The following is a 27,568-nucleotide window of genomic DNA, read 5'->3' on the forward strand; positions in this document are numbered from 1 at the left end:
CATGTCTGCAGACCAACCCAACAACTCAATAATGAATACAGGAAGACTCATTGATATCTGAAGCCCAACGTGTGTAGCTGTTTGACAGGGGGGAAGGGTGACTTAATTACATTTTTGTTTAGTGTAAAAAAAAAAAAGTTATAATCATAATCTGATAATGATCTCTCATCAACATTACTGAGGCTATTTGTGATCAAATGGTTCTGCTTTAAGAGCTTCATTGATCTTGGCACTCATTTGTGGTGATGAGGCCTGCAAAGGCAGCTGGTAATCCAATCGCGGCAATGGGAAGTGCTTCAAGGACTCTGCTGTGTTTACCCACCTATTCCCTACACAGAGCCGCACCGTGTTAGTGCATGTCATTCACCGGACTGATTGGAAGCCTTGGGATCTTGGGAGCGTCGCTGAAATTAATAAGAGACGTGGTGTGACCAAAAGCGAGGTACTTGAAAGCTAAAAAGTAATTGCTTTCACTACAGCCATCATGTAATGAGTAAACAGGATGAATCTGGATGAATATTTAAACGTGCTGAGCAGTATGAGCAGGCTTCACTTCACAGTTCAGGCTCAAAAGCTAACAACAACATTAATTTAAAATGAAATCTATTAACCTCAGGCTCAATGTTTAATGTCTGTCTTTACTCTGCATTAACGTTATTGTAGCCACAGCTCACGCCAGCCTTTGCAATCAGCTTGGTAGCATTGGAACGAGGCTGAACTCTCAATCAAATGAAGCAAAATTAATAAAGTACAAGGAAACACACACGCAAGTGCTTTCTCTTTTAGAAAATGTTCAAATAAAGTGCTGTCAACACTACTGCTGCAGTGCATTAAGTGCAGTGCCACATCGCAGACACAAAATACATCAAGGATTCATGAGCAAATGCTCAATAACAGACTGAGTGCAAATTCTCTTTTGTATCACTGCGGCAAGAAAAGAGTGAGAACTCTTCAGAATCCCACGGAGACACCACAAACACACACTTCTCTCATACCACACTAATAACCTTGGGCTCTCTACCAACGCCATGTCTTTATGGAACACAGGGGGCTCTAAATAGCAGCTCAATTTCTCACCAGCAGTCTGTAACAGCTCTATTTCAGCCACTCTGTCATTAAATATTTACCTTAGCCGAGTGGCGGATATCAAGGTGATAACCATTTAAAAATTAGAATCGGAGACTTTTCTCCTACCTTAGACGGCAATAGCAATGCCACAACAAAGAGATTTTTTCAACAACAACAAAAATAAATAAATAAAAAGGGATTATCCACAAGTGCTCCTTTAATCAGGACATGAAAAAAACAGTAGAAATCCCTGAACAGCCATCCCAGAGGACTACCTTTCTCTGAAGCTCTATCAGACAGAGGATCTCCTTTACCGACAGCTGAGTGAGAGTGAGTGTGTTTGAGGACAACAAGAAGCACTGCTGGCTCGCTATGATGTCCTCTCCAACAATCTCAGAACAAAGGCCCGTATTTTGTAGTGGAGTTATGATGGCACAGGGCTCTTCCAGTCTTTCTGCTGTTGTGTGCTCTCTTGCTTTCTCTCTTTTATGCTAGGCTGTTATTTGTTATGATTGTGAGATAAGTCACTGTTGCGAGTGGTCGGGTTGTACCACAGCAACCAGCGTACTGCCTGAGTGCCAAAGCCGACAGTCTGTGGGAGGGATTGCGGGCGTTACAGTTACTAAGAGACAGATGTCCAGTCATGCCCCAGTACCGACTCAAGCACCAACCCCAATAACTGGGTGTTTGCAAACTGGACTGCTTCCTGGTGGGTCTTAAGTTGATAATCATTAGAGCTGATCATGGGAGCCTGTATCTTTAAAAGGTGTAGAAGTTCAGTCTGTTCTGGCGCTACAGCCTGACAATAAGAGCCTTTCAAAACAAACACGTGTGAGAATAAAGCACCTAAGCATGACAACAGTTTCATGCAAAATGCAACTGCTTTCATTTCATGTTGTGTGTTGCTTTTATTGTTCATCGTAATCCAGCACGTCCAACTATCACACTCAAGCAAGTGTAATTACAGCCTTTATCCTTTTATTTTTACTCTGCCTTTTCTTTGTTTTACTGTGCATTGTCATAGTTAATGATTTTTTTAACGATCTACAGTTGCCCACACATGGTTTCACTCATGGTTTTGAGTTGCACAGCTGAAAAGCCACAGGTTAGGAAAACAACAATTACACTCTAGAAGGAATCCAACAGTTGGGATGCGCCGATTGAAATGTCCTTGGCTGGCTCCTGTTACCCAGTGTGGACAAATGTAAACTGCCAATGCCATTTTTTTTTTGCCGTACAATTTGACAGCATGGACCAACAAGAGTCACATACTTTTCTAATAAAGTTTTCTTCCATTAAAATAACAGTTTTAAAGTGCAGTGCTTTCTTTCTCAGTCACATACTTGTAGATTTGATGAACGCTATAGGACAGAGCAGACCTGTAAAACAAATAAAGAAAATGCAAAACACAGTAGATAAAAAAAAAGTTTGTCCAAATCTTCATTTAACTTGTTCATATTGACATTTTTTGTTCCAATGTCTCAATTTCCCTTCCCAAAAGTTGTATTTTTTTTATTTGACCACTTAAAACCAGGTAAATGGCATCCGCTTGCCGATTCTTATACATCATGCTTCAAGTTTTCTTTTCATGTTTTATCCATTTATATAAAACTGGGAACTGGAACAGTGGAAATGCATTAAAATCTAGGGCACTAGATAGTCTGCACTATTTAGTATTTAGGAGGTCAGGGAAAAGTGAGTAAATTTGGACAAACCTGGGAGTTTGTGCATGTCAGTGCATGTGTGTTCAATTATAATTTAACAGTCAATATGACAATTTACCAAAGAGCTAAATGCCAAAGAGAGTTTCAAATAGAGACAAAAGTTTAAAACCATGTGGGGCTGCTCAGGTGATCGCTGGTCCGGTCTGATCACATAGACAACCGCCAGATTCCAACTGATCAAATCCATTTTATGTTTGCATATTTGGAATTGTGCATTCATCCCTTCCAGGGAGAATAACCACCAGCAAAAAAAAAAAAAAAACAATTACACCCCCTATCCCTCCAACACAAGCCACCCACTGATTGCCTCAGCTCAGCCTGACAATCAAGCCTATTAGATCTTTCTGTGAATTAACGCTAGCCGAGTTAAAGCACTGACACACATCAAGAATAGTCATTAGCCTGTCTTTTTAGCATAAAAAGCAGGAATGATTTGCCGGTTCAGAGAGATCATCTGACTACATGCAGCCTGGGGCAGCCTCTACTGTCTTTCTCATTAATTTTTTGGAGGAACAAGGGCACTGATGAATTCTGCTGGATTACATGTAAGGATGCTCTTGTTGTGACCCGACTTCCACATAGCAGCTGCTGTTACAGGTAAAAAAAATGATGCCCCTTTAACACAACCTATAAATATAAAAAATAAAAAAAAACAATCGCACTTGGTTAACGAACAAAATCCAAGCGGAAATGTTGGAGGACATCATGTTAACACTGGAAAAAAAGAAATGTTTTTTTATTCTGAAAACTAACTGACAAGAGCGCAACAACAAACACCCTCTAGATGACACAAACCATTAGTTCTGGCTAAGAAAGCCTTTTTCCAGATGTGATCACCTACGATGCTCCAGTCTGTCATTACATGGCACAAAGAGACTGTTGCAGTGTTTTTCCATTTATGTTGCCGGGGTGACAGATGAAAAGCAGAATCACCAACACAACTAATCAAATGACTGAGCTGCAATAAGTCAATATTTTGTCATTGTGTGGACAAGAAAAATATCTGCAGAGTCAGAGACACGTTAGACCCAGAGCTTCATAAAGCGAATGTGCCGATAACCTTTGTTCAAAACAAGCTGTTTTTAAGGCTTCATCTCGGTCTAATTTACCACCCGAACCGACAGATTCAAGACACACTAAAGACACATTGAGTCTGTTATGAAACTGCTGGGAGGGTTAAGATTGATCGACAAATATGTCAGCCTGCGAGAAAAAAAACCTGAGTGACATATCCTGAGGAAATAGAAAATCTTCTTACTTAAAGCTGATTGTTTAAGGTTTACAAGCATGTGAAAGTGTTTTTTTTTTTTTTGTTTTTATACTAAAAGTGTCCGTCAAATCGATCTTGTCCTTTGTTTTTCCCTTCAAAGAATAGAGAACTGAGAGGAAAAAATTAAATGAGCAAAATGGACACATTATTTCTACAAGCTTGGTTAAACACTAGCAAGATCAATGAGCAAATTTATCAACAAATAAAACCATTCGCTGCCTGGCAAGTAATCATTAAGGAACGGCACAGATGAATTATTCATTAGATAATGTATAATTCACACTTAACAGCAGATTCTATGCATAAATAAAGATTTGGTACATTTAAACACATTAAATGTTAGCTTGATAAAACAGGAATAAAAAGCACAGTATGTATGTAGCTCTTACTGGTGAAAATGCATTATCATTTATAAACTTTAATGACAATATCTTAGATCTATCTTGATTGAGTTTTTTTTCTTTTTTTTTCCTTTTGGTTTTTAATTAATTGCAATCCAAAACTAGCAAATAAACCGGGGCAAAACCCATGCACTAATTCAATTTTCTGCTTTTTCTTTCTCAGACGTCGTTTCTAATTAATCCTTAATGCTGTGATTGCACAGATATCTCTGCAGATAAAACAAAATACAATCAACAGGGAGGTGCAAAGGGAAGAGAGAACACACGGGCTCCATTTGACAGTGTTCAGAGCTGGCGGTCCCTGTGGGGACCGCCATTCCACTTTATGACCACGCACTGAATTAACAAGGCCAGATGCCCCACCCCCACCCCTTAATACCACTTAAAATGTGAGAAACTGTCTCCTGATGGGCTCGGATCCTTTAAGGCTGTACACAATTATACCAATTCATCGTTGGACGCTTGTTCCTGAACTTAACCTTAATTACAGAGAGCAGCCGTATCTGCGCACAAAATACACAAGCAGGTAGCCAAAGCACACCGTGAGACTTTCAGTGCCTCGTGCCTCGGCAGCCAATCAGCAGAGCCAGGCCCCCCATGCTGCGCTAGCTTTGTCTCAATATAAATCTAAGACTAATGCCTTCTGAATGGATACAAATGGAGGATCTGCAAAGACAACAGGTCATTACATTTAGCGTGACTTTGTTCCCATTCAGACAAGAAAGCTGGGAGAAGTTTCAACAAGACCTGATGGGGTTTGGAATGGAATGGAATGGAATAGAACAGAACTTTACTGATCCCACAAAGGGGAAATTACTTTATTACCATAGCTCTATTAAAAACAGCACATAGGTAGGCTGCACAATATGGTGATCAATATTGTGATGACGATATAACTAGCCATACATGAACAAATAGTAAAACAAGAAGGGCTCCATCGATTGGTCAAATGCGTAAAGGGATTTATTTGATTGGTTAAATACATCAAGCTGCCATAAGATTGTTCTAACACATTTAAGGTAACCATTTATTGCAATTTTTGCCAACTTTTGTGATATTGGCATTGCACAGTTTGATATTGTGATAACAATAAATTTGCAATTGATTGTGCAGGCCTACACATAAATGATAAATAACCCAAAAAATACACTTAAATGGATAACAACAATGATTATTGTCCCGTGTTTAACGCAATGTGGCCTAATTGCTGAGAGGAAGAAAGATCCATGCTCTTTGAGACCACGAGAACATTTCTATGTTGTATTTCACAGTTGGAAACAATAAAATACAGTTTTTGTTTGGATTTTGCAGACCCAACAGAGTAGTTGGTTTGAAAGGGAAGAGAAACTTAAAGCAATACCTTAAAAGGTAAACAAAATACATGAAGTTAAACTAAATTATTAGGTAGAGTGCACTCTATCTGCTTCAGAGATCACAACTGAATTTAGTCATTGTGACGTCAAGGGAGTACGACTGAATCTTCCAGACTAACAATTTAGAAAAATTAAAGCAATATTCCAACTTCCAGCATGACCTACAATGCTGTTTGTTTTTGGATTTCCTAATAGAGTCAATCGCAAAGCTAAAAAGGTAAAAGAAATATCAGGAAAACCTGTTATTCAAAGTGCTTCTACCATCCATCTCCTGCTGTCATCCTGGTACATGGAGGAGAGGAGAGAGAAGACACCCAGCATGGTGCAATCCCAGTGAGGGCCATCATGCAGCAGATTAAAAAAACATTTTTCCGATGCCCTGTCAAACATTCAGCTGCTTCTGTGCAGCTAGACAGCTGCTACAGCCTCACACTATGAAGCATCTCTCCCTCGGTAGGGTCAAAAACAGCCTCTTTGATCCTGATATCACCTCTCTGATACCTCAGAGGTGACACTCGTACACACACCTGTGTGTGAGCTGCATGCTTACCCAAGTCGCTGGGTAAGCATGCGAAGCAATGGAGTGACTCACGCCGCTACTATGCTGTTGTGGTGAATCAACAGACTGCAGACCGAGATCAAATTCCACATCTCCCCTAATTTACCACAAACACTCGAATAAAAGTTCTACAAATACAGACAGCAAAACTGACAGCAGCATGGCAGCGTTTTAATGATTTAAGCTTTTTCGGCCAGCTGAAAGGAAACGCTGAAAAATGCTCAGAAGTCCGTAGCCATAGAAATCCCACAGAGCAAAACAACTCTAGCTCCAGTATACAACTCCATTAAGACGGCCGACCACTTCCTCCTCCATTCAGTTCTCATGTAGTCAAACTAAATGGATATCCTAACCTCTGGGGAGGAGAGCAGGCTGCCATTTCAAAATGCGTTTAGAGTGACAAACTATGCAAATGCCCCCCTGTGACAGGGCAGGCTGTGATTGGGATTCTAATGAAAGGTTTTCAGGTTTAATCTGGCCAAGGTTTCTGCCACTCTGGTCGTTGTTTAATGCAAAAAAAGAGAAGAAATGTAGTAAAACCAAGCCACTTCAGTTCAAAGCTTTAAACACATTTACTAAAAGTTCAGTGCAAACGTGTACATAAAGCAGCTCAATGACTAAACTATAATCAAACACAAGGTCAAAAACAACGTGAGAGAGATCTGAGTCACAGACACACTTTAACCAGCAGATTGAGTATCTTTGTACATCAGCAATGAAACAATAGGAATTCAAATTACTCTCCCATATCCCTTTGATAAAGCATAAAAGTTTTTAATTTCTTAGACTAAAAATAAAAATTGGTGTGTATTCATATCTAAGGGGAATCAGACTTGAAATATGGGATTGGGCAACTATACGTTATGACTTAAATACTGTCAATATAAACTAACCTGTCAGAATCAAATGTAAAAAGATTTATGCTAGAGTAACAAGCAAACATATGTTTTCTATGCTACAGTAATTGTTACTTTACGAAGTTATAGTAAATAAATAATGAGTTATTTAACATTAAGGAGTAGTTACATTTATTTTTCATTACATTTAGTTACATGTATAGGTGATATCTGTCCCTTCAAGGACAGCCGCTATGCTGATGTGGCCCTCGGTGAAAATGAGTTTGACGCCCCTGGTTTACGCAAAGAATCAGCCGAATCTGACGTAGAGAAAAGCGGCTTTTCGTATCGGCTTTGAACTGATGAGCAACGCTTTACAAAAACCAAGTGTTGCAAGGCGGCAGAATCAGCTGATTCACATCAATAAGCATTTAATTACTGTAAATTGTTGCATATCTGCTTTTCTCCATTTTAAAATCTGATGGAATTACATTGATTGTGTAAACGATTGAAGAGTTACGGTACTCGAAAGAATCTAAACACTAGAGCTAAACCTCGGGTGTTAAAGTCCCACGACAATCATCCTATGATCTGCTGTAAAAGCGTTCCCCGTGGTCTTTTAAGTAGGATTATGCTGTTTTTAGCCATTAGTCATTTTCTAGGGCAGTTTCTGAAGAGCGGCAGTAGGTCATTAGAAATTTCCCTCCGAGTTGTGGGTGGAATTGCTGGTGCAGAGTAAGCCCACCCCTACTTTCCATCATCCATCTGTTTGCCAATTAGCTTACAGCCACTCACAACCCCAACCTAACAATCAATTTTGGAGCGATCCGGTTACACAGATCTGAGCCAGACGCCAGCTCGGAGGAGGAAAACAAAGGCGTCCATGGATCTAGTCGTCTACAAGTGGATGCATCAGAATGGAGTGGAGCAGGGAGCTTTCGGTCCGTTGGTTGTTGCTTCTACTTCACAACTACATGCAAGTTTACATCTGCTCCTGGTTCAGAGCAATTTGAATGAATAAATACTCAGAAATGCAGTTTTAAGCCTCATTTTCTTGATATATGTCCCCCGTCATCAGAAAATGCAACAAGAGCATGTTAAAACACCATCTTCATTGGAGTGGGTCTTTAAAGAGTTTAAGAAGGAATCACTAAGATATAAATAAACCTAACCTTAACCTAAGTTCAATACCATTACAACAAACCTCTCTGCAGCATTGCATGTTGTCTCACTCAAGTTGATTAATCCTATGTCAATCATTAAACTAGAGGTCACTTCTCAGCCAGCAAAGAGGGGAAAACAAACAGAAGCTGACTTGGGGCTTCTCCTCAAAAGATGAAGCAACATCAGGGACAAAAAAGAAAGAAAAAAAGCAGCATCAACAGGGTTATTTTTGTATATCGCAGAGGTTTTGGTAAATCTCCACTTCCCTTTGGCTTGATTTCCTTCTCTGGAATGTTTGCCTGTTCTGTGCATGTACGTCTGCATACCATGTGGATTTAACATCTGACAAGCTACATCAAGGCTCACTCAGATCCATTTACAGTGGTTAAAGTAAACAGTCTCTCCCCCCTTCTTTGACAATAACTCAAAACACCAGGTAAGCTGCCTTTCAGACAAATAACTTAAATCCTAAGCTGTTGCCAAATAAACACACACATCTCAGCAGCTTCCCCGCCTTTGCTCTTTTCAACTACAAGCTGAGATCCCCCACCACACACACACCCACACACAGCAAGAGCAGAATGTGCTTAGGCCAGAGTTCATAGCCTGCAGGGTGCAGAAGAGGGGGATGTCAAGTTAATTTGGTGGTCCTTCAGCACTTCCGAGACTGGTCCAGTCAATTTTACATGTAGCTCTTCTCCACATCAGATTGAACTCATGTGTGTGAGAGACAGGACAGAAACCTAAGATCCCACCTCCAGTCCTTAAGGACACACTCATTTAGGACTTCAAAGAAAAACCCAACTCACTGACTTTTCTCTGAACTCTGAATGTTCCAGAGCAGAAAGACGGTCTTTTGTTGACTTCATTATTCTCCCTCTAAAACCGTGAGCTGCTGAAACAGTGGAGGCTCGTCAGGTCATGGAGGTGGTGGTTTCAGGGACTACAACCGCCCAGCCTGAGCCAAGTTTTACAACAATGCGGCCAACTTTCAGCTCCCCAGAGCGCTCCAAACATTTGACTCCAGGTCACTCGCGCTTCCTCCTCCGAGTAGAAAGCAGATCAACACACTTTTGGCTGAAACTCCAACTGTCACACGGCTTTGTACAAACCCAGCCGCCCCCCCCCCCCCCCCCCATCTAGCCCCCCCCCCCCCCCCCCCCCCCCCCATCTTACAATCTTTTTCTGGTTCTATGCAGCGACTCACTCACCCGCCAGTCTGGAGGTTTTTGAAGTCCCGTTGCAAACAAGTTTGAAAAAAAATGCGTTGTTTGTTTTCTTTGCCGGAGGTGATCAAGCAAACTTTAGGGAGGAGGTGGGAAAAAAACCGAGCTGGATCGAATCCAAGAACCGCGACAGAACGAGAACACGAAGACTTTTTTTATTTCCCGGGAGAGGAAAAAAAAAGAATGTCCGCACGGAGGGATTCAACAGAAGACGGTTTCACTTTACTGATAAATGACTCGGGTCCATAAAAAAAGAAGAAGAAGAAAACGGTGAAAAAGCACAGTGATGTGGGCCACTTTCCCCCGAAACTGCTCCTGCCGGGAAGGACGGCGCTCCGGTTTGATGGTAGTGTCCACATGAAAAGTCGCCCGGTCGGTGCTTGTTTCGAGGGATAGGAAACCAGCGAGTTTGCCGTTAACAGCCTCTGCTTCCTTTTTTCCACACACACACAGGTACACGCACACACAGCACTCATGCGTGCTCCCCCCTCTCTGCACACACTCGCTCCCTTCGTCTCCTCCTCCTCCTCCACTACCTTCTCTTCAGCTGTTCAACAGACGCATCCACATGGCTGACCTAGTCTTTCTTTATTCACACAGTAGTGAAGGAGAATCACACCGACCACAATCGAAAAGAAAAAAAATAGGGGAAAAAATCGAGCGAAAGAAAAACGTGGAGTGGATTCAAATGATCGTCAGAGACAAAGGGGTGCTGGGGGGGGGGGGGGGGGGGGCGCCATTGGGGCTGTTGATTGATGGGCAGAGCCGCAGGGAACCGCCGCGTGCACCACGTGCGTTTGTGACCGCGAGCGCACAGGAAGCAGGGGTGAACGGCAGCCGAAGCGGGCCGGCCAGCCATCCGAACGAACGAACGGCAGGCAGCCCGGCCAGCCGGCCAGCCATCATCAACCGATCAATGATAACGTTTAGGGGAATGTGAGTGGAGCGCCAAGGCGAGACAATGGGGACCGTGGAAGCTCCCACCTTTGGAGAGAAAGGGGTCTGTCTGCACACGTCCACTCAGCACCGTGTTTATGTGTCAATGACTACATGAAACACTCGCTGATTTAAATCAGAAAACATTATTATATGCACCTCCTGGGAAATGCTCAAGAGGGAAGCAACTGGATTCTGTTCCAGCTAGCAGTGCTCATTTGCATTTTTGGATAATGAATTAATTAGTTAACCTTCCTATTAAAAGGCAAGATCAAGCAAGGATGATTTTGTGAGTGCATTATGGATAATTCAGAGGCTAATTTTCAGAAAATACCTCAGAGTTGATCTTATTTTCCAGTTTCATTCTCATTTTTGTTGTTTTTCTAATTAAATTAACAGTTTACAATGTCTTAGCTTTGTCAACGAAACACACTCGAGCTGTAAAAATTGTCAAATGTTCTTTTTATTTCACCAATTGAGCTTCTAAAGCACGAATGTGCATTTGAGCAACCACTCCCAATAAAGCCTCTAAATCCATGTGTTTCAAACTCACATTCTAGCATTGCTATGCAAGTTTCTAGGACTGTTTTCTGGCTCTACATGCAAAACGTGCAGCCATTGAATGAGTCTTTAAAGTTAAATCAGGTGGGTCAGATGCACTGGTAAACAGTAGGAGAAGAAAAGAAGAAGCCCTTCCCTGCTTGTCCAGTGTGAAGACCATGGGCTAAATGAGCATTACAGAATGTGTGTTTAGCACGTTCTTAGACGTGCATCACATGCCTGGTATGAACGTAGCATTAGACCCCTGTCTGAATCCAGTTGATTAAAGCAAGTCTGCTCTTTTTTGCACTAAGGCCAAGCACAGCAGTGGGACAGACAGGCAGTCAGGATCAATAGAAATTGAATTGAGTGTGGTGTGCTGGGGGGGTGGGGGTGGGGGGGGGGCTTCATTGTGCTACATCCCACGTTGGGCTTCTTTCCTTCTGTTGTGGGGGAGTGTGTGCTTTGTGCTGGTAAAACCCTCTTCCAACTCCTGAAGCAAATGTCCTAAGAAGGGCCTACCCCCCCCCCCCCCCCCCCCCCCCCACATTCACAGTAACCTAAAACCCCAGCAGCCAAAACACCTCCTTATCGCACAACATATACATTTCACGAGGTCAGCGTTTATGCTATTTACACAAATGCGCATGAACACAAAGAACCTGCACCTTCTGTTGAGCTACACAGATATTCAAGGAAGCTGTAAATGTACATATCCTCAAGAGTCAAAAGCAGAACCATAAAAATAAAAAATAAATGTAAAGAATTCTGAAACCAACCAAGCCATGCTCCACCATTATCAGCCATAGTGAGGTTTAAGCAGCACAGCAAGTGGAGTGCAGCGAGTCCACTTTTGAGTGCTGTGCAAAGCAAAGCTGGACCGGCTGGTGAGGCTGGCTCCCTTTCCTGGCAGATGAGATCCCATTATCAGGCAAACGAAAAACTCCACCTCCAGGATTTCACAGCTCCTCTGTTTATCACATAGCTCTGTCAAGTTGGGCACCATTAACCGATAATGAAAGAAGACAACCGGTGCAGTTACAAGCAAAGCACTCCACATTCTACAGGCCTAAGCATGTATCTGAGAAGCTGACTGTGTCTATTCAATTCTGTTCAGCATTCAAACAGGCCGTCACAATACCTTTTCCCTAGAGCATCTTTTTTTCTACACTTTTGCGGCTTCAGCCCCTAAAAGATAACAAAGACTTGGTCGTTGTTTTTCAATTTAATGAGAAATTAAATCAAAGAGATGACCTTAAACAAGCATAAAAAACAAAGATCATTGACGGATAAGGAGGAAAAACGTGAAATATGATTAAATATATACCAGCGTTAGTGAACAACAACCATCAAAAGCTCAACAAGCTGCTTTCCGACTCTCCCATTATAGGATTCGGTAGCCGCTCACACTCATTAAAAATGAATACTTAACAAAAGCTGTGGCTGACACAAACTGTTTGCTTTATCCTGATTTCTCCACACTGGAAAAACACAAGCCCCTCAGAGGCAGCAGACAGAGCAAGTAGTGAGAGAAAAAATGCTCGGCAATACAAATAAGTCAGCCAGTAGCTGAAGCAACACAAAAAGTGACACGGATGGCTGAGCCAAGCATGGGAGAGACTTGGCAAGTCTCAGAGGCCTTGGCCTCTTAAGCACTCATATCTAGTAACTTCATTTAATACATTCACCAGGGACGAGCAGGCATGTTAAGGGGAGAAGGGATTGGGGAAAAGAAAAAAAAACACAGGCTTGAAAACCAAAAGAAAGGTTACACTGTGGTGGTGGAGGGAGTGTACTTCAAAAGCTATTGAAGACTTTCTGTGCAGAAACAAGTCAACCCTCCTGCTGTCAAACCACAACAAGAGAAGAAAATGGAGCTCTCTAGATTCAAATTCAAAACATTTGATTCATGTTAAGCACGTATTTCAAAAATAAAAGTTGTATTTTCTCTTGGATTATGGAACTGGGCTTTTCCAGATTGGGCTTTAAAGCAGCCTGTCTGTAACATGCCATGAAGAACAAAGACTCTGTGTGACTGCTGTTAGAAGGTACTGTTCCTCATTCGGAGGGTAGCTCCGCCCCTTTCCCTGCCGGCAGGCGAGGTCGACTTCAAATCATTCATAGCCTTTTTAGCCTTCATGGACTTTTAAGAGGGCACTTTGCAAGTTGGGGGGATCTGAGGAAAAATGGCTTTTTACACAATCAATTAAAACAGACACTGCCCGGAGGGGAGGCAATATAACACTATGCCTCTACAATATCGCAACTACGTAACTCGAGGATATTATGCAATGAAATATGATTATTTTTACGCCTCTGGATGAGAGGATTTAAGGTTTTCAGGGACTGAGAATACCTCCAGCTAAAGTTAAAAATAGAACAAAACAAAAAAAAAAAGACTAAAACTCTCTTGGTAAAACAAAAGGAAACAAAAATGTGAGTTGCCACCTATTGAGTGTTTATTTTCTGTAATTAGATGGCTTAATTGAAAGACCAGAAAGGTTGTTTCGTTGGTCTAGCCTCACATAGGCGTCTGAGCTATTCACAGTCACATTTGGCTGCCCTGCAGCACTCTGAAAAAAAACCAAAACACTTGTGTGCTGCATATGTCTTATCTCCTTTTCTAATCCGCACAAGCCATTAAAAAGAGTGGAACATGCTTGAAGCTGCCATTTGGGTAAAGAACTGCATATTCAGAAATATTTATCTACACAAATCACATGCACTCTGAGGTGAGTGCCACCGGCCAGTAAATGTATAAATGTTCCTAGGAAAAAGAATAATCATTTCCTCCCTGATTGTTCACTAGCAGAGTTTATTAGCTCAACACAAGCTTGAGCAAATTGTGGACAGAAATCTTGACAATTTCTATTAGATTAAAGCTTTCAGAGATGAAGACAAAAAATGCAATGAAAGAATGAAGCGGTCTGTGAATGTTTCTAAAAGTAGAAAGAAAATTGACACAGCAATCACAAACAAAGCACTTGTCTAAAATACTTCAGATGTACCAAGCTCCTGATTTTCCAGACATTCTTGAAGCTCTCACATGGACTGTCTGTGTCTGATTCACTGGGCCAAACAAGGCCTCATTCATCTGAATAAAAGAGCAGTTCAGGCTGGTGTGGCTGCTCCGAGAACAGGCTCCGAGGAATGAGGCTGGATTTCCAGGAGAGCCGCCGACAAACACAGCAAAAGTGGAAGTTTACATTCTAGCCAAGTCTTTTTGTGAACTAAGGCATAGTAACATAAACAAACAGTACGCGTGGCTGATGATAAGGCCTGGAAGCAGTCGGCAAAGCTCTCCTTCTGAGGAGTGGTGCTGGGATTCGGGTGCTGTCAAAGCATAAGAAAACAACTGTGCTGAACACAGAACGGGCTGGCAGCTGGGGAGTCTAAGTATTATGTGGTTGCTGACTAAGATAATACACTCAGCGACTACTTTCCATACAGGACACGTTGTCTCACCTCCACACAAGTGCCACCCTGTGGCCAATGAGCTCTGTTGCAGCTTGATTGTGATGGGGGAAGGGGGGGTAACTGCAGCTCATAATGTGAGAAACTTAAAATGAAGCATCCCCCCCATACACATAACAATTTATGGCATGAATGCTCAATATGGCAGAGAATTCTGTGCCCCGTTCCCCTCCAGTACCATTGCACATTGAGAAATCAATTACTGTCCTCTTGCTACAGATGGGCACTCCGTGTGTAAGCTAATGATTCAGCCTTCCACTTTACAGAGCAACTACAATAAGCAAATCCAATGTAGGTCAGATGAACGGCGATCTCAAGTCATGCTGGTACTTTTTTTCCCCTTTGTGTTTTCACCTCACTTTGTGATATAATAGCAAACAGAAGTCATCTCAAAGGCAGTTGTATGGTTAGCGTGTCAGTACTGGGTGCTGTGGGTGGGTGGGGGGGGACGTGTTATTTAAAGAGACAGCGCACAGTGGATTCGCTGAGGCTGTGTTATGAGATTTGACTGTGGGAGCAAACGCTCATTTATAATAGTCTGTGTGCAGTCAGAGCAGACAGTTTGGAGATCAACACTGAGGTCAAGAGAAGCCACTTAGCTGTGCTTTGGCCTTCCAACCCCTAGAGCGTTCAGTATCAACTATTACACTGTGGAAGTGGGTTTTCAAAAAAGCTGTGGTTGCTGCAGGAGACCTTTACATTTAGTAATTAGTGGTGTCTGAAGCTGCAAAATTGACCAGCAGTAGGTAGATTGAAATAGCAATACTCTATTACTGTTTTTTTTTCCAAAACAAAAGCATCCACCTTGAACAATCATTTTTGTTTTGAGCACCAGCTACCTCAAACCGCCATTTTTCACACCTTCACATATTTTCACAACAGTTTAGTTGCATCACTTTACAGCTACTGCCATGGCACTGAGAAAGAATTCATGCACTAATAATACTATGTGATTTCACCCACGACAACATACATGGCAAACTACATTAATAAAGCTGCTCTTCTCTTCCTGGAATAAAAAAAAAGAATTAGCCCAGAATTAGCCCACAATAACTGCATTTCAACCACAAAATAATTCCTAATCCACATACATTTACTGCACGATGCACAATGTGTGTGTGCATTAGTATGTGGGGGAGTGTGTGAGCGTTTCTCAGAGGTGAGAGTGCATGAAAGAGATAGCGACCCGGTGGGAGAGAAATGGGTAGGTGAGAGGCAGGAAAATGTACAAATCGGAGATTGAGCAGAAAGGCAATATGAAATGCTGTGTGGTAACTGTCTTCATAACAAAGAGGGTGGCATTGATAGAGTAGGCTTCGGGCAGTTTTAGCTCCTCAATCTTGCTGATGGAAGACGAATGAGAAAAAAGAAAGATGGGCTGAGTGAGGGAAAAAAGGAGAAAAATAAGGAGGAAAGGAGGTTGTGGATTTCTACCCACCTGCTGCTGATGTGTGCAGGAAGAGAAAGATGCAGCCTCCACAGAGGCCACGGCAAACCAATTACTAAACTCATTTAGTGGCCCGCTTCAGTCCTAAGCTTTAAATAGAAGCAGCACTTTTGAATCAAGATTTGATATTTATCTACTCTGGTTGCCATTCAGGCGGATTCACACACTTTATTATTATTTTTTTAAGCATTGAAACAAAGTGGAAACAAAAGCATTAAACTACATTTACAATTATTTTAGCTTTGCCCTTTTTGCAAAACTGCAAACAAAGAAAGTAAAGCAAACGCAAGAGACAACATTTAAATGAATATAAAATAGGTCTGGAGTAAAAATTGATTAATTCAAGAGTCAATCTTGACAGATTTCTATATGTAAAAGTGGTTTAATTCATTACTTATTTTTTAAATCCAATTGATTCACATTTTTAGAAAAATCTTTAACATTAAGATGCATTTTGTTCAGGTTTTAACAAAGTAATTTATAACTTGAGTGGTGAAAGTTCATCCTATGGAAATGTGTCAAATTAATTGATATCTAAAATCCAAAACCGAATCAAATAGTAAACAGAAATGTGGGATAAATCCAAAATGAGGAGCAACCATTGACTGTATATGAAAACTGGACTGAGTGAGTGTGATGTCACCCATAGAAAATGGCTTTCTTACAGCTCCAATGAAATTAAGTCAATTCAGACAATTTTTTTTTATAGTACAGACGTCACCATGTTGGAGCCAACAAGCACTGATTGGCCCAAGTCGGTCTGAGTCAACATTTCTACGGCAACCACTCTTGGCCAATCAGGAGTGAGCTTATTAAAGGCCATACCCCTACCACTAGAAAGTGGACTTGGATGAATCTGTCAAACATTTTGAACGCTCAACGTAAAACCACATCATTTTATGGAGGTATCTGTTGGCCAGTTTATAACTTGTAATAGCAAGAACATGTTAAAAAATGTATCAACGGCAATAACTCTGACAAATATACTGAGTAATGGCTGTTTTTTTCTCAATAGTAATCTATGGCTTTCTTGGACCAGCGGGGAAAATCCTATTTGGAATGCCACCGAGGAGGAGTCGGTCCAGTTCTCATATACAGTCAAAGAGAGCAACTGAAAGGTAGATGGTTGTGATACAAGGAGAGTACAGGAGTATACTAATAGCATATAAATTGTGGGGACGGTGACAGGGGTACACAAAGGATTTGAATGTCACAAAAAGAACAGAATCTAGAGCCTTTTGGTTTAGAAGAGCAGTGTAACACAGATGAAAAAGGTCACGGTAATCTTCCGTGTCATGAAGTCTTGTTGACTAACCTTGACTGCATTCACCTCCAACCTCACAGCCACACTGCCTCACAACAAGAACTGACACCACAGTCTGCCAGAGAAAAACTGGAGGGGAAACAAAAGAAAACAGACACACACAGAACATGAATGATGTGTAAATGAAACACAAGAGGTGGCAACAGATTGACAGCAGTGGTGTATGCCTGGGTGAAGGATAGGCAACATGTATTGCACCCTGTTGTCACTAGGCTGCAAAAAAAGAAATCATAGCTAAATAAAGAAATACAAGCACGTTAAGACCTTTAATGGGGTAAAGATGTTTTTTTAAGCAAGGGTGAAGAAACAAAATATTGGAAAGTATAATAAATTGACCTTTTAACATATTTAGTTCACAAAAAATAAATAAATCCACATTAATTCAGAAGAATGCAATATGTGAAAAATGACTGAATCCAACATAATATTAATGTTTCATGCAGTGGAAGAAATGAGAGTCCTTTAAAAGCAAGAGAGAAATAAGCACAGGATTTTTCAGGCTATAAGGAGTCTCATAATATAAGGTGCAGTATCACTGAATGGATCTATTTGCATAGAAAAGTACATTTTTTCCATTATACCTGAAACAGTAGTCTGTCATCTTTTGACTTTTTTATGGAGCACAAAAAAAGAAAGAGACATGTCAAAGTCTTTGAGCAAACATGAGTGGAACATGGAGTTGATTCAGATGATGGACCATGATTCATGATCAAATGATTCCCCAGCTCTAATTCCAAACCCGTATTCCTTCTCCTCTCCACAATGAAGCTCTCCCGATAAACACAGGGGCTCGCACCCACCAGCGACGCAGACACTAAAATACAAGCACAGGCTCCCCCACCCCTGAACCTCCCCCCATTATCCCATGAGCCCTCTCTTCTCTGCTCCGCTCGACAAGAGCTTGGAAATAAAAACATCAGAGCTCTGCCTCGCAGCACTTGTTCAATAACATTGACATTTCACATTCAACATCCATACGGAGATTCCCAGCATTTACTCTCTTAAACACCTAACACGCATAAAGGCACAGCAGGTCTGTTTAAATGCAGCGATAAAATAAAACTTAGATTAGCAGCTGTCTATAGAAAAATAATTAGGATTTGGTCATCTTTACTTCTTCATTGCAAAGACCGATTCCTGTGTTTTTAACATGTTCTTGTGGCATTTTTCTGATGGAGAACAAATACAAAAAAAGAAAATGAAACTTATAAAAACAAAATTAAGCTCAAAATGCCCTTACAGAGTGTTTTTCTATTCAAATCATTGTGAATCAGATGAATCCATAAACATCCTAGTTTTCCTTGTCCGAGCTGGCATCTGCCTCCAAACTGTACGGCTTGATAGCTGCAATATTGCTCGCCATTTTTGTTGCACCGGTAATGTTAGTTGTGGGTGTGAGCGAGCGGGAGAGTGTGTAAACAGAGACCTCTCAGCAACTCTGAGGGATAATTCTAATGAACTCTGGCCGCTCTGCAGAAACTATGTCAAAGAAAACGACACAGGTATTTTGATTTGGGCTATATACTGCATAACTATAATTAAAAGATCATTGGGAACGCTTTTACAATAGATCAAAAGATAATCGAGTGGGTCTTTGATAAACAACTTTAGACTTGAAAAACTCTCAAAGAAAAAATGCTTTTCACATTACAATAGAATAAAAGTATTATACATCACAGTTAATATTGTTTATAGGCTATTTTATATGCTTTTAAGTAAGATGTGGTCTTTTACAAACCTATTACCCAATACTATCAATATCAGTACACACAGAAAATACAGTTGGGTGTATTATTTCTGTCCTGCCACTAATGTGATATGCTTCCTGAGTTCAGCATGAATGAATGAAATGGTCTGCCAAGTGCAGCGCTCTGTGCAGTGAATAAAATCAGTCTTTCTCCTCAGTCAGTCACAGCAGTGCTCTACGCTGCAGCAAACGGGGAGGAAAGCAGTTCTGTTCTCAGACATAAGCGTGGAGGGAGACGGCAAACACATGGCATAACAGCTCTGATGCGATTGTGACGCGCGCATGAATATCGTGATCAAAAACTGTTAAAGAAGATTTGGAGGTCAGAGCTTTAGCTCCCAACATCTGGCTTGAATTCGTCCAAAGATCTTTCCCTTCAATAACTCAGCTTTTATGCGAAAGTCGCCATCTGAGAGAAGATTACATTTGTGGGCAACCTCCTGCCAAAGCTCAATGGTGTCAGCAGGTGCGGTCTAACCTGAGCGGGGACATCTGTTTGACAGCATTAGTGCCATCAGAGCCTCGCCATAACCACAGATTAAATGGCAGTAAATCTGCGGATTAGATCTGTGTATGAATAGCAGACATTGATTTTACAATCTCTTCAATAACTCTGGGATTTCCACAGTGGCAGGACAATATGGCCGGAGAGCACATCCGCCTGTCTCACAGGCACACAAACGCACAGCCACATCCATCTCAGAGTTCGCTAGAACCCTCTGAAATAGGTCTGGGGCTGCCTCATCTCCATGTTAATCTGCTCACATCTCAGTCCAAGAAGGTGAAGCACCATCCCTTCAACAAATTGCCCATCCATCCAAACTGACCCCCAGGTCAGGAGAAAACAACAGAAAGGAGCTGAAGAGACCTAGAAAAGTCCATTCTTATGTTTCAGAATGTGTGCTCACAGAAGCGTGACATCACTTCTGTGCTTTGCTAGCTGGAGTCCAATATTTCAGACGACCACAGGGTGATGATTCCCAAAATAAACTGGCTTTTGTTTTCAGCTGAATCATCTCAGCATGAATTACTTAACATACATCATGCATTTCATCCAGACTCACCAAGACCTTTTTGGCATAAAAGTCTCCAGATCTTTTAACTGAACTCCAGTCCATTTGACCCTCACAGGAACTTAGAGGCTGGTTGATTTCAAACAAAAGCTATTCTTTTTGCGACCCCAAACCCCCCAGCTCTGCTGTCCACTTATTTCACACAGCTGTTATCATAACACAAAGTGTATGTTAAAGACCCACTCCAATGAAAATGGTGTTTTTTCAATCTGGTCTTGTGGCATTTTTCTGATGAGGGTGGACTTAAAATTGCATTTATAAGCATTTCTTCATTTTTGTAGCACCGGTCATGTTAGGTTGAGGGTGTGAGGGGCTGTAAGCTACCAGGAAAGAGAATGCAAAGGGGACTTTCTGATAAACTATTGTCACTTCAGAGAGACTAAGTCCTAGAAAACGACATTTTTCTTTTTTTATTGTCTTCATAACAAGCACATACAGAGCTCAGCACAACACTGATCCACAGTTGCCATAGCTTTTGCAGAAGGGCAATCAAAAACAAAATTCCCTTTTACAGGGTTTTAAAAGATACTAGTTTGGAGGAAAACGTAAATGTTAGTCAATAATTAAACTTTACACTGAGGCTGTATTCCAGAGAAAAAGGTTCAATGACAAGTCTATGCCAGTTTGCTTTGGAGAGAGGTTTCTCACTAATCCACAACAGGAAAATGTTCTTACGTGTGGCATAAGTCAGAATATTGTACAATCTGCCAAAGGTAGAGCTAACTTTACAGTTCCTATAACCCAGAAGCAAAGAGGCCGGGTCAAAGCCTCCATGTCCCCTAAAACGTTTCTCCAACATGACAACATTTCAAGGCATGATCACAATTAAAAGACCACTGAGAACGCTTTTAGAACAGCTCAAAAGCTGATCGTTTTGGGACTTTAAGATGAGACATCGAGAATCAGAAAGACGCTCCAGACCAAGGAAGGCTCATGAAGAGGTTTTACACCAACCTCACGCCTTCATCCATAAAGACCAACGAAGCTGACCATAGCCATCTTTCTAACAAAAGTGTCAAATGATTAGAGCATATTGAGAGATAACTCTATCAACCTGTATAAAAAGCACAAGTTGTTAGAGAAAAGGTTGAACGCTCTCCCAAATTTCTACTGAAAGGTATAAATGAGGTGACAGCAAGAGACGAGGAAATTCTGCACGACAGTAGAGCGGCTCCAATTAGTTAAGCTGTCATGGGGGCATAATCATCAACACACAGAACGGCAGTCAGCAGCACCAGAAGGCTCACCCACCTCTTTACCATGCTACTGTTACTGTGGGGTGCTGCCGAGAGAAGCCAGGCTTTTACTGAGCAGATCTGGATGATTCTCAAAAGAATTTGGCAGTGGAAATGCCTCGATACGTGCTCTGGGTTTTGCTCGTACTCCTCCTTTCATAAAGCACTGACCACGCTAATCATATCATTATTATATATACACTGTAATTATTTAGACCCATGGATTGCCAAGACCAATGGATGGCAAAGTATAAAACCATTGATTAGTCTCCCACGGTTAAGCTGACAAACCACATTTTGTTCACAGTCGATGTTGGGCTGTGAATGAATGAACACCCCCACCCATCCCCACCCCCCACACAAAAAAAAAGACTGAAGCTTTCAGACAAGCAGGTCGACACAGATCTGACAGGATTTATGGGCAGCATTCCCTTTTTTTATTCTTACAAAAAACTATTTTTTTTGTTTGGATGAAATCCAAATAAATCAATCCTATGTGATTTTACCGGTACATTGGCAGAAACTAACAAAATATAAAGAGTTTCATAATGACACAGATAAGAGGGTCTCATTAATCCACCGTGTCAGGAATTATAGTGCAATAATCAATAATGATATAAATACAGAAACTGGGTCAGCAGTGCTCCTTTTTTAAGCATTGCCTCCCTGTGGGCGACCATGATGGTCAGAATAATTGCAGGTTCGATTTCCTCCTTGCCTGCCTATATGGCGAAGTGTCCTTGAAAGGTTGGCACCTTGTGAATGGGACTGTGATTGTAAAGGGCTTTGGGCCTTCAAGGAAGGTAGAAAAGCGCTATACACGTATTGTATACTATTTATGCCATTTGTCTTAAGCATGTATTGCATAAAAATGAATGATTCAACAACGAACAGTAGATCTAACCATCACAGCCCCATAACCCCAGTTATAGTCAGAAAATGTAAATGTTCTTTGTGTATTCCCCATTTTTGTTTTTGATTCATTACCAGTTTTGGTCTTTCACAAATGATTACAAATTACAAAAACAACTGGTGTGAGAATTATAAAATGCTCTGTGTCCAACAGGATTATTGGGCTAGAAAATCAGCAAGCCTACACAAAGATAAAAAAAAAAAAGACATCTTTAAGGCATCAGAAAAGATGCAAGCTCAGACCTCTTGCGTCCAAATCCCAAACACTTGAATTTTTAACAGCTGCGTAAGTTTAAGAAAAGCCAGATTTCCTTGGGAAGGCACGGCAGAGAATAAAGCCTACTTTGAATAAACGGCCACAATATGACATCAATAATGAAGCAAAGATGACATAAGGTTGGCGAGCAGACCGTGTCATTTTTAAAGAATCGTGCAGTCAAAAGACGATGGAGAACAAGGCTCTCTGAACGTCTGAATTACTTATTCGATGCGGCGGTGGCATGTAAATCACATCTCAGCCAGCCCAATAAATCCACACGGGTAAATCTATTATTAGGTTTGCCTATCATCGGCTTTCAGGAAGCATGATGCAACTTATTCATTGCAAAAATACTCATGCAAATAAATCACACCTTGTGCAGCTGACACCAAGCTCAGCCAGCACACTTGCTAGTTGGTGGGGAGGGGCGAGAAATGGCCCTTGTTGTGCGTCTTGACACTGTGCTCTGCTCAGCAGCAAATAAAAACATGCCTCTCACTTACTGGCTGCCCCATGCATCAGCATTATAAAGGAGCTCTGCATCCTCAAGGTCAGTTCAATTTCCTTCTGCCGTTATGAAGTATCAGAATCACAGCAAGAGGGGGCAGCCGCACACATGTAAAGAAATTACTTAGGAGAAGAGGGAGGGGGGGTTTGGAGAGGTGGCGTGTAATACAAAGAGAGCTGTGACAAATCACGGGGAGACAAGCACCCTCTTCAACTGCCAGGTTCCACGCAGCATGGACATTTATGAGGAAAGGGGGAGGACATTAGGCTTATGTGGTTTCTTTTTCCACACACAGAGAACCCATGTAAAAGCTATAGGATTGAGCAGACACTGTTTAAAAATTGTGTAGTCCCTGAAACAACAAAACTGTAAAGCAAGTACGCCACAGATATCTGAAAGGAATGTGAATACAGTGTTTATCATTGACTGTAATTACTCTAAGCTGTTACATGGGAAGAACAGCAACTTAATACATACATAATGCCTGTTTTCCTTTGGAGATCCGAGTACATTCATCACGTGCGCAAAGCAATTTGATAAATTACACAGAAGCTTAAAAGCTGACGGTGTGCGTATAGGCGAGTGCGGAGCATTCGTGTTGGCGTTTGCCTGAGCGGGCAGGCATCCTTGGCTGCGTCACTGGCTGAGGTTTGACATCTTCAGCTACGAGCCTGGGGAAATAACAGCAAATTCACTTAATGGCCCCACCTCATCTATTCCTCATACAGGGAGAGGGAGACGATAGAACAGCGGAGTTCCTTGAGGTGTTACAAAATGGCTGAGCCGCCGTCTCTCCTCGGTTGGACTGCAGGTGTGGGTAAACACAGGGAGCATTCAGATCCATCACAAGCCCTGGTTGGCCAACAGCTGTAATTTGCAGTAAAACTCTGACCCTTTGTATAAGCCTGCCAGCTTCCACTGCTGCAACAGCTCGACGGGATTTCACACACGGGTGTGTGTGTGTGAGTGTGAAGATCCACAGACAAACATGAAACACACCCGTGCTCAGCAACAATGTGCGTAGCTGGAGGTAAGTGCATGCGCTTGTGAGTTCAGGTGGGAGAAAGCATGGATGTTATGTGTTTGTGTGAGTCTGCGGGGAATGGTACAGAGCCGGAGGCATAATGGCCCTACTCAATCTTCCTGTGAGGTAATGCAGAACAATCCAAAGGAGCCACAGCAGCTGCGAGAAAGCCTGGGCTGCCTTACAGTGGGATAACATCTCAGAGTAGCAGCAGGTATGCTATCAGTGCAGCCTGTATCCCCCTTAGGGTTATTTTCAGAGCTTCTGACCCCATCATGATAGGCTGGATGACACCTCAGTGCCAGCAACACAGGAAGAGCTAAACCACACGGCTGTTTCCTCTCTACAGTACACTATTATACATCCACAACCTAAAACATGCGCATTGTCACTATTCAGCGAGTATCTGGAGCAGTCACTAAATCTCAGAATTTAAAATAAGCTAGCGCCATTATAGCTCTGATTTGGTTGTTGTCCAGTTTGATATATTTTCCGTGCAGTAATGAGTCACCACAGCCAGCAGATGGAGCTAAAGCACTTAAGTGTTTGCGAAAAAAGCAAAAGAAAAGGACACTTGCATCCAAGCAGTGCTACTGTGGGAACACGTGACGACGGTACTCAAAAACAACAGGAAGATGGAGAGCTAAACTGACAAAGACATAAACCAACAAACAAAAAAACATGGTGACTTTTAAACCAGTTAATTTTCTTTAAATTCAGCCAAGAATGACACGATCAGATTCTCCTAATCAGAATATTAAAACGTTATTTTGGAAAAAATGTCTAAATAAATCAATAAATAAGGCACTTTAGGACATAGTAGTGTTTTTAAAAAAATAACAGTGCACGTAGCATGCGTTCCATTCACTCTGTTTGCATTTCAAAAGGCGACTGGCCCCTAGTCTTAAGGCCCGTACACACCAGGACGAATATTCGCCAGGCGTTATTCGCCAGCGTTTTTCGCCACGTTTTTTGTGTTCACACCCAGGCAATTTTCGCTGACGATGAGCCGAGCGAACATGCAATTTCATTCCCTGACATTAGATGGCGCTTAATGTAAACAGAAATACTCCTGTACACAAGGTGGCGCTGCGCAACTTTACGCTTCTTAAAGTCGCTTTTCAGTCAGAAGAAGAGAGCAAGTATTTACGCGCTTGTCAGAATCATACAAAGAAAACATGAATATTTCAAGCACCAGTAGCTCCAACTGGTGCTTGGTTCGGGGATATTTTAGAATGTCCGTCATTATTTCTTCGCGGCAGTGTAGACGCTACTTGGCGTCTATCTTCTTCGCTGGTATGTGTGCTCAGCAAGGCAGTTTTGTGTTTGAGCGTTCCCAAGTTGTGTTTTACTGTAACTTCAGAAGCTCCAGACACGTGTGCAAAAGCGCCATTCTCATTGGTCGAATAGATTTCGACGCGACGTGTCGGAAAAAAAAAACGAACCCGAGGCGTTTTTTTTTTTTGATGCTTTGACGCGTGGCGTTTTTTCACGTCGGTGTGCACACTCTCATTGGTGCCCTTTGTTTAGTCACGAGGCGTTAAACGTCGGCGAAAATCGCGCGCGAAATTCGTCCCCGTGTGAACGGGTCTTTACTCAGCTTTTTAAGGAGCTGCATGATGAAGACTACAACTCCTGCCTCATTTCCAAGAAACAAACAAACTTCCACAGCTTGATGGAGCAATGGGAACAAAACACAAATACTTTTACACAAAATACTTCATTTTGACTCTTACAAACAATAAAAGTCATTTTCAGGGCTATAAAAAATCTAAGCTTATTATGTATAGTGCTTTAAAAGCAATAATTAAAAAGATTGACAAAAAACAAACAATTTTTACTGATTTGTGTTTCTTATACTTCTTGAGTATTCAAATAGAAGCTATCATATGTTTACTAAAGTGAGCAGTAATACAACAAGACAGATGCATCCGATAAGCCTCCAGCTTTTCGCTTTCTCTCCATGTTCTTCTGTTACGTTTCTGTTTTACAGCTTAGCCCTCCGTGGTTACCACGGATTCGCTGCACCTGCATGTGACACTGCAACTGTTCTGTCACCCACTTCTCATCTCCCCAGAGCAAATGTTCAGCCCCGCCCAGCTGGCTCCCAGCAGCCCCTGGGGCATAGGACAATTAAATTGAGGCAGGAGCTCAGTGAAGGCGCCTGTCTCAAATGGGAATTTGCCTGTATATCCACAGATTTAAGGAGACTTTGGTACGTATACGGAAGAAAATAACATTTATTGGTACACTTGAGATCAACATTCATTTAATACGAGGCGATAAGAGAATCTTTGAAACTATGTAATCTGGCTGGATGAGCACTTTTTGCCTTGTGAATCTCCTGACGGCACACACTCATGCACCCACAAGTCTTCTACAATATTCCAGTGTGAGCCAATTACAGCTCTACCTCGACTGCCCCTGACTATATACTCTAACCTCGCCTCAGAATTTGTGTCAAACCCCTCTGCACTGATCTTTTTGTCCCTTTTGCTCCCTTCATTGCTTCTTCTTCCTTTACTCATAGACCCCGTCTTTAGGGACTGAAATATTTAGCAGCCGTATCTCAAAGCAACCTTCAGGAACAGAATCGGAGCCGCTTTTCAAGCTTGGCAAGACCTAAAAAGAACGCACAAGAGGGGGAAGGTGGAATAAGAGCTGATGTAATATCTCATAAGCATTATTAAATCATGTTTCCCTCTGCCGTCCCTGGGTGGTCCTTGCCTGTGTTACTCCTCTGTCAGGGTTCAGTGGCCTGGCCTCCTTGGTTGAATTTTGGCCTCTCTTCTAACTTAGTGCTTTGCTAAGCAGGTGTCAGGGGAGCTTCCCCTCAATTAAGCAGAGGTAAACTTATGCCTCTCACCATAGCGGTGCCATGAATATATTAGTCTTGCTGTCACCAGCAGCTACAGAGTGGAGGTGTATGAGGAGAACAGAAAGCTGCAGGTTAAGCAAACTACAGCAAAGGTGTACAAATATCACAGAAACGCTCCAACACCAAGCAGATTTATTATTCTATGACAAGTTACTTAAACCTGATCTTATTCTATGTGGAGGAATGAATTATTATCATCTAAAGTAAATAATGCTGTATATTCTTAAACAGTGTTATTAGAAAATGTTCTATCAGCTAAACAGATGATGGAGAACGTCAAACTATGGTGTTAAATATGAAAGAAATGATGTCTGAGAAACTGAACTTTGCTCATTTGAATTTGAAACATAATATCTAATGTGTCCACAAAAGACCTGCACAATAAATAGCAAATTTATCGTTATCGCAATATCAAGCTGTCCAATACACATATCACAAAAGACGGCAAATATTGCAATAAATGGTAACCTTAAATGTGCTAAAACAATCTTATGGCAGCTTGAAGTATTTAAGTACTTTTTCTGAGCCAATCCAGACGGGGAAAACATGGATCTAGTTCTCTACAAGTGGATGCATCAGAATGGAGTGAA

The 27,568-nt window shown here is 41.7% G+C and overlaps 1 protein-coding gene across 7 annotated transcripts in view; it reads right to left on the reverse strand.

The window, feature by feature from the left end:
* The window catches only part of rere (arginine-glutamic acid dipeptide repeats), a 145,786-nt gene that overhangs the window by 99,718 nt on the left and 18,500 nt on the right, over positions 1–27,568 (reverse strand). For 5 of the 7 annotated variants that reach the window (XM_023956540.1, XM_023956537.1, XM_023956541.1 and 2 more), the window contains one exon: positions 17,334–17,411. The exons of 1 other annotated variant lie outside the window; for it this stretch is intronic. The gene's annotated coding sequence lies outside the window, so the exon portion shown is untranslated. Of the gene's footprint in view, positions 1–9,606; positions 10,225–17,333; positions 17,412–27,568 lie in introns of those variants that run through there. One more of the 7 variants, XM_023956536.1, reaches the window with a different exon arrangement.

The sequence above is a fragment of the Oryzias latipes genome, chromosome 7, assembly GCF_002234675.1.
Source record: "Oryzias latipes chromosome 7, ASM223467v1".
In the NCBI taxonomy this organism is placed as follows: Eukaryota; Metazoa; Chordata; class Actinopteri; order Beloniformes; family Adrianichthyidae; genus Oryzias; species Oryzias latipes.